Consider the following 8,971-nt stretch of genomic DNA (forward strand, 5'->3'; position numbering starts at 1 on the left):
TCACCCACACACTCACCCACACACCCACTCACAAAGCACACACACTCACTCACACACACACTCACTCACACTCTCACACTCCCCCTCTCCCACACACACTCACTCACACACCACACACTCCCACACTCTCGCACTCAAACACACTCTCACACACACCCACTCACTCCACACACACACTCACACTCATACACACACTCTCACACACACACTCACGCACACCCACTCCCACGCACACACACACACACACACACACACACACACACACACACACACAGTCACCCACACCACCTTATAAAACACACTGTGTAAAGTGTGCAGATTACACCACACGGAGAATAGATTCCAGAACGGCTCGGATCAAACGCACTGACTTGGTTTAGCGAGCTCCGCGGATTCACACCAGGGGCTGCCCTCCGGCTTTTGGTGAAGGCGCACATTGTCATTTGTGGCAGGCTGTGTCAAACAGGGCTCCGCACAAACGGAACGGCTGGGCGGTTTCCACTCTGGAACCCGACAACCAAACCTCCTTTCGCAAGACTGCAGAGCGCTTTAGGGGAGGAACCATTTCAAGCGCGCGCACGCCGATCTATCGGCCGCGGAGTGACCTGACCATAAAATGGCGCCAGTTCTTCAGGAAGGCGAGAATTCCAATGGCAGAACTCCAATGGGAGACTTGAATAACCATAGGTCACATGCTGAGCAGGAAACAAAGCAGAGGGGGCAGAGGGATCGGATTTAATCTTCCAAGGAGGCTCCCGTAGATGTATCCACAATCCTGCACAGCCAGGAGACATGACATCCCCCTCTTCGGAGCCCAGAGAGGGGAGACTGGGATAGAGGGGGAACGGGATAAAGACCCAGAGATGGGGATAGAGGGGGAACGGGATAAAGACCCAGAGACGGGGATAGAGGGGGAACGGGATAAAGACCCAGAGATAGGGATAGAGGGGGGAATGGGAAAAAGACCCAGAGACGGGGATAGAGGGGAAAGGGGATAAAGACCCAGAGGGAGAGATGGGGATAGAGGGGGAACGGGATAAAGACCCAGAGACGGGGATAGAGGGGGAACGGGATAAAGACCCAGAGACGGGGATAGAGGGGGAACGGGATAAAGACCCAGAGACGGGGATAGAGGGGGAATGGGATAAAGACCCAGAGACGGGGATAGAGGGAGAACGGGATAAAGACCCAGAGACGGGGAGAGAGGGGGAACGGGATAAAGACCCAGAGACGGGGATAGAGGGGGAACGGGATAAAGACCCAGAGAAGGGGATAGAGGGGGATAGAGGGGGAACGGGATAAAGACCCAGAGACGGGGATAGAGGGGGAACGGGATAAAGACCCAGAGACGGGGATAGAGGGGGAACGGGATAAAGACCCAGAGGGGGGATAGAGGGGGAACGGGATAAAGACCCAGAGACGGGGATAGAGGGGGAATGGGATAAAGACCCAGAGGGGGAGATGGGGATAGAGGGGGAATGGGATAAAGACCCAGAGACAGGGATAGAGGGGGAATGGGATAAAGACCCAGAGACGGGGAGAGAGGGGGAACGGGATAAAGACCCAGAGACGGGGATAGAGGGGGAACGGGATAAAGACCCAGAGAAGGGGATAGAGGGGGATAGAGGGGGAACGGGATAATGACCCAGAGACGGGGATAGAGGGGGAACGGGATAAAGACCCAGAGACGGGGATAGAGGGGGAACGGGATAAAGACCCAGAGACGGGGATAGAGGGGTAATGGGATAAAGACCCAGAGACGGGGATAAGAGGGGGATCGGGATAAAGACCCAGAGACGGGGATAGAGGGGGAACGGGATAAAGACCCAGAGACGGGGATAGAGGGGGAACGGGATAAAGACCCAGAGACGGGGATAGAGGGGGAACGGGATAAAGACCCAGAGGGGGAGACGGGGATAGAGGGGGAACGGGATAAAGACCCAGAGGGGGAGACGGGGATAGAGGGGGAACGGGATAAAGACCCAGAGACGGGGATAGAGGGGGAACGGGATAAAGACCCAGAGGGGGAGACGGGGATAGAGGGGGAACGGGATAAAGACCCAGAGGGGGAGACGGGGATAGAGGGGGAACGGGATAAAGACCCAGAGACGGGGATAGAGGGGGAACGGGATAAAGACCCAGAGGGGGAGACGGGGATAGAGGGGGAACGGGATAAAGACCCAGAGGGGGAGACGGGGATAGAGGGGGAACGGGATAAAGACCCAGAGACGGGGATAGAGGGGGAACAGGATAAAGACCCAGAGGGGGAGATGGGGATAGAGGGGGAACGGGATAAAGACCCAGAGACAGGGATAGAGGGGGAACGGGATAAAGACCCAGAGGGGGAGACGGGGATAGAGGGGGAACGGGATAAAGACCCAGAGGGGGAGACGGGGATAGAGGGGGAACGGGATAAAGACCCAAAGACGGGGATAGAGGGGGAACGGGATAAAGACCCAGAGACGGGGATAGAGGGGGAATGGGATAAAGACCCAGAGACGGGGATAAGAGGGGGAACGGGATAAAGACCCAGAGACGAGGATAGAGGGGGAACGGGATAAAGACCCAGAGACGAGGATAGAGGGGGAACGGGATAAAGACCCAGAGGGGTAGACGGGGATAGAGGGGGAATGGGATAAAGACCCAGAGACGGGGATAGAGGGGGGAACGGGATAAAGACCCAGAGGGGGAGACGGGGATAGAGGGGGAATGGGATAAAGACCCAGAGACGGGGATAGAGGGGGAATGGGATAAAGACCCAGAGGGGGAGACGGGGATAGAGGGGGAATGGGATAAAGACCCAGAGACGGGGATAGAAGGGAACGGGATAAAGACCCAGAGACGGGGATAGAGGGGGAACGGGATAAAGACCCAGAGACGGGGATAGAGGGGGAATGGGATAAAGACCCAGAGGGGGAGACGGGGATAGAGGGGGAACGGGATAAAGACCCAGAGGGGGAGACGGGGATAGAGGGGGAATGGGATAAAGACCCAGAGATGGGGATAGAGGGGGAATGGGATAAAGACCCAGAGGGGGAGACGGGGATAGAGGGGGAATGGGATAAAGACCCAGAGGGGGAGACGGGGATAGCGGGGGAACGGGATAAAGACCCAGAGACGGGGATAGAGGGGGAACGGGATAAAGACCCAGAGACGGGGATAGAGGGGGAACGGGATAAAGACCCAGAGACGGGGATAGAGGGGGAACGGGATAAAGACCCAGAGGGGGAGACGGGGATAGAGGGGGAACGGGATAAAGACCCAGAGGGGGGGACGGGGATAGAGGGGGAACGGGATAAAGACCCAGAGATGGGGATAGAGGGGGAACGGGATAAAGACCCAGAGACGGGGATAGAGGGGGAACGGGATAAAGACCCAGAGACGGGGATAGCGGGGGAACGGGATAAAGACCCAGAGACTGGGATAGAGGGGGAGCGGGATAAAGACCCAGAGACCGGGATAGAGGGGGAACGGGATAAAGACCCAGAGGGGGAGACGGGGATAGAGGGGGAACGGGATAAAGACCCAGAGGGGGAGACGGGGATAGAGGGGGAAAGGGATAAAGACCCAGAGACGGGGATAGAGGGGGAACGGGATAAAGACCCAGAGACGGGGATAGAGGGGGAACGGGATAAAGACCCAGAGACGGGGATAGAGGGGGAACGGGATAAAGACCCAGAGGGGGAGACGGGGATAGAGGGGGAACGGGATAAAGACCCAGAGGGGGAGATGGGGATAGAGGGGGAATGGGATAAAGACCCAGAGACGGGGATAGAGTGGGAACGGGATAAAGACCCAGAGACGGGGATCGAGGGGGAATGGGATAAAGACCCAGAGACAGGGATAGAGGGGGAATGGGATAAAGACCCAGAGGGGGAGACAGGGATAGAGGGGGAATGGGATAAAGACCCAGAGACGGGGATAGAGGTGGAACGGGATAAAGACCCAGAGACGGGGATAGTTGGGGAACAGGATAAAGACCCAGTGGGGGAGACAGGGATAGAGGGGGAACAGGATAACGACCCAGAGACGGGGATAGAGGGGGAATGGGATAAAGACCCAGAGACGGGGATAGAGGGGGAATGGGGTAAAGACCCAGAGACGGGATACAGGGGGAACGGGATAAAGACCCAGAGACGGGGATAGAGGGGGAACGGGATAAAGACCCAGAGAGGGAGACGGGGATAGAGGGGGAACAGGATAAAGACCCAGAGACGGGGATACAGGGGGAACGGGATAAAGACCCAGAGACGGGGATAGAGGGGGAATGGGATAAAGACCCAGAGACGGGGATAGAGGGGGAATGGGATAAAGACCCAGAGATGGGGATACAGGGGGAACGGGATAAAGACCCAGAGACGGGGATAGAGGGGGAACGGGATAAAGACCCAGAGACGGGGATAGAGGGGGAACGGGATAACGACCCAGAGACGGGGATAGAGGGGGAACGGGATAAAGACCCAGAGGGGGAGACGGGGATAGAGGGGGAACGGGATAAAGACCCAGAGGGGGAGACGGGGATAGAGGGGGAATGGGATAAAGACCCAGAGACGGGGATAGAGGGGGAACGGGATAAAGACCCAGAGACGGGGATCGAGGGGGAATGGGATAAAGACCCAGAGACAGGGATAGAGGGGGAATGGGATAAAGACCCAGAGGGGGAGACAGGGATAGAGGGGGAATGGGATAAAGACCCAGAGACGGGGATAGAGGTGGAACGGGATAAAGACCCAGAGACGGGGATAGTTGGGGAACAGGATAAAGACCCAGTGGGGGAGACAGGGATAGAGGGGGAACAGGATAACGACCCAGAGACGGGGATAGAGGGGGAATGGGATAAAGACCCAGAGACAGGGATAGAGGGGGAATGGGGTAAAGACCCAGAGACGGGATACAGGGGGAACGGGATAAAGACCCAGAGACGGGGATAGAGGGGGAACGGGATAAAGACCCAGAGAGGGAGACGGGGATAGAGGGGGAATGGGATAAAGACCCAGAGACGGGGATAAGAGGGGGAACGGGATAAAGACCCAGAGACGAGGATAGAGGGGGAACGGGATAAAGACCCAGAGACGAGGATAGAGGGGGAACGGGATAAAGACCCAGAGGGGTAGACGGGGATAGAGGGGGAATGGGATAAAGACCCAGAGACGGGGATAGAGGGGGGAACGGGATAAAGACCCAGAGGGGGAGACGGGGATAGAGGGGGAATGGGATAAAGACCCAGAGACGGGGATAGAGGGGGAATGGGATAAAGACCCAGAGGGGGAGACGGGGATAGAGGGGGAATGGGATAAAGACCCAGAGACGGGGATAGAAGGGAACGGGATAAAGACCCAGAGACGGGGATAGAGGGGGAACGGGATAAAGACCCAGAGACGGGGATAGAGGGGGAATGGGATAAAGACCCAGAGGGGGAGACGGGGATAGAGGGGGAACGGGATAAAGACCCAGAGGGGGAGACGGGGATAGAGGGGGAATGGGATAAAGACCCAGAGATGGGGATAGAGGGGGAATGGGATAAAGACCCAGAGGGGGAGACGGGGATAGAGGGGGAATGGGATAAAGACCCAGAGGGGGAGACGGGGATAGCGGGGGAACGGGATAAAGACCCAGAGACGGGGATAGAGGGGGAACGGGATAAAGACCCAGAGACGGGGATAGAGGGGGAACGGGATAAAGACCCAGAGGGGGAGACGGGGATAGAGGGGGAACGGGATAAAGACCCAGAGGGGGGGACGGGGATAGAGGGGGAACGGGATAAAGACCCAGAGATGGGGATAGAGGGGGAACGGGATAAAGACCCAGAGACGGGGATAGAGGGGGAACGGGATAAAGACCCAGAGACGGGGATAGCGGGGGAACGGGATAAAGACCCAGAGACTGGGATAGAGGGGGAGCGGGATAAAGACCCAGAGACCGGGATAGAGGGGGAACGGGATAAAGACCCAGAGGGGGAGACGGGGATAGAGGGGGAACGGGATAAAGACCCAGAGGGGGAGACGGGGATAGAGGGGGAAAGGGATAAAGACCCAGAGACGGGGATAGAGGGGGAACGGGATAAAGACCCAGAGACGGGGATAGAGGGGGAACGGGATAAAGACCCAGAGACGGGGATAGAGGGGGAACGGGATAAAGACCCAGAGGGGGAGACGGGGATAGAGGGGGAACGGGATAAAGACCCAGAGGGGGAGATGGGGATAGAGGGGGAATGGGATAAAGACCCAGAGACGGGGATAGAGTGGGAACGGGATAAAGACCCAGAGACGGGGATCGAGGGGGAATGGGATAAAGACCCAGAGACAGGGATAGAGGGGGAATGGGATAAAGACCCAGAGGGGGAGACAGGGATAGAGGGGGAATGGGATAAAGACCCAGAGACGGGGATAGAGGTGGAACGGGATAAAGACCCAGAGACGGGGATAGTTGGGGAACAGGATAAAGACCCAGTGGGGGAGACAGGGATAGAGGGGGAACAGGATAAAGACCCAGAGACGAGGATAGAGGGGGAACGGGATAAAGACCCAGAGACGAGGATAGAGGGGGAACGGGATAAAGACCCAGAGGGGTAGACGGGGATAGAGGGGGAATGGGATAAAGACCCAGAGACGGGGATAGAGGGGGGAACGGGATAAAGACCCAGAGGGGGAGACGGGGATAGAGGGGGAATGGGATAAAGACCCAGAGACGGGGATAGAGGGGGAATGGGATAAAGACCCAGAGGGGGAGACGGGGATAGAGGGGGAATGGGATAAAGACCCAGAGACGGGGATAGAAGGGAACGGGATAAAGACCCAGAGACGGGGATAGAGGGGGAACGGGATAAAGACCCAGAGACGGGGATAGAGGGGGAATGGGATAAAGACCCAGAGGGGGAGACGGGGATAGAGGGGGAACGGGATAAAGACCCAGAGGGGGAGACGGGGATAGAGGGGGAATGGGATAAAGACCCAGAGATGGGGATAGAGGGGGAATGGGATAAAGACCCAGAGGGGGAGACGGGGATAGAGGGGGAATGGGATAAAGACCCAGAGGGGGAGACGGGGATAGCGGGGGAACGGGATAAAGACCCAGAGACGGGGATAGAGGGGGAACGGGATAAAGACCCAGAGACGGGGATAGAGGGGGAACGGGATAAAGACCCAGAGGGGGAGACGGGGATAGAGGGGGAACGGGATAAAGACCCAGAGGGGGGGACGGGGATAGAGGGGGAACGGGATAAAGACCCAGAGATGGGGATAGAGGGGGAACGGGATAAAGACCCAGAGACGGGGATAGAGGGGGAACGGGATAAAGACCCAGAGACGGGGATAGCGGGGGAACGGGATAAAGACCCAGAGACTGGGATAGAGGGGGAGCGGGATAAAGACCCAGAGACCGGGATAGAGGGGGAACGGGATAAAGACCCAGAGGGGGAGACGGGGATAGAGGGGGAACGGGATAAAGACCCAGAGGGGGAGACGGGGATAGAGGGGGAAAGGGATAAAGACCCAGAGACGGGGATAGAGGGGGAACGGGATAAAGACCCAGAGACGGGGATAGAGGGGGAACGGGATAAAGACCCAGAGACGGGGATAGAGGGGGAACGGGATAAAGACCCAGAGGGGGAGACGGGGATAGAGGGGGAACGGGATAAAGACCCAGAGGGGGAGATGGGGATAGAGGGGGAATGGGATAAAGACCCAGAGACGGGGATAGAGTGGGAACGGGATAAAGACCCAGAGACGGGGATCGAGGGGGAATGGGATAAAGACCCAGAGACAGGGATAGAGGGGGAATGGGATAAAGACCCAGAGGGGGAGACAGGGATAGAGGGGGAATGGGATAAAGACCCAGAGACGGGGATAGAGGTGGAACGGGATAAAGACCCAGAGACGGGGATAGTTGGGGAACAGGATAAAGACCCAGTGGGGGAGACAGGGATAGAGGGGGAACAGGATAACGACCCAGAGACGGGGATAGAGGGGGAATGGGATAAAGACCCAGAGACGGGGATAGAGGGGGAATGGGGTAAAGACCCAGAGACGGGATACAGGGGGAACGGGATAAAGACCCAGAGACGGGGATAGAGGGGGAACGGGATAAAGACCCAGAGAGGGGGACGGGGATAGAGGGGGAACAGGATAAAGACCCAGAGACGGGGATACAGGGGGAACGGGATAAAGACCCAGAGACGGGGATAGAGGGGGAATGGGATAAAGACCCAGAGACGGGGATAGAGGGGGAATGGGATAAAGACCCAGAGATGGGGATACAGGGGGAACGGGATAAAGACCCAGAGACGGGGATAGAGGGGGAACGGGATAAAGACCCAGAGACGGGGATAGAGGGGGAACGGGATAACGACCCAGAGACGGGGATAGAGGGGGAACGGGATAAAGACCCAGAGGGGGAGACGGGGATAGAGGGGGAACGGGATAAAGACCCAGAGGGGGAGACGGGGATAGAGGGGGAATGGGATAAAGACCCAGAGACGGGGATAGAGGGGGAACGGGATAAAGACCCAGAGACGGGGATCGAGGGGGAATGGGATAAAGACCCAGAGACAGGGATAGAGGGGGAATGGGATAAAGACCCAGAGGGGGAGACAGGGATAGAGGGGGAATGGGATAAAGACCCAGAGACGGGGATAGAGGTGGAACGGGATAAAGACCCAGAGACGGGGATAGTTGGGGAACAGGATAAAGACCCAGTGGGGGAGACAGGGATAGAGGGGGAACAGGATAACGACCCAGAGACGGGGATAGAGGGGGAATGGGATAAAGACCCAGAGACAGGGATAGAGGGGGAATGGGGTAAAGACCCAGAGACGGGATACAGGGGGAACGGGATAAAGACCCAGAGACGGGGATAGAGGGGGAACGGGATAAAGACCCAGAGAGGGAGACGGGGATAGAGGGGGAACAGGATAAAGACCCAGAGACGGGGATACAGGGGGAACGGGATAAAGACCCAGAGACGGGGATAGAGG

Source organism: Chiloscyllium punctatum, chromosome 50 (genome assembly GCF_047496795.1).
Source record: "Chiloscyllium punctatum isolate Juve2018m chromosome 50, sChiPun1.3, whole genome shotgun sequence".
Taxonomy (NCBI): Eukaryota; Metazoa; Chordata; class Chondrichthyes; order Orectolobiformes; family Hemiscylliidae; genus Chiloscyllium; species Chiloscyllium punctatum.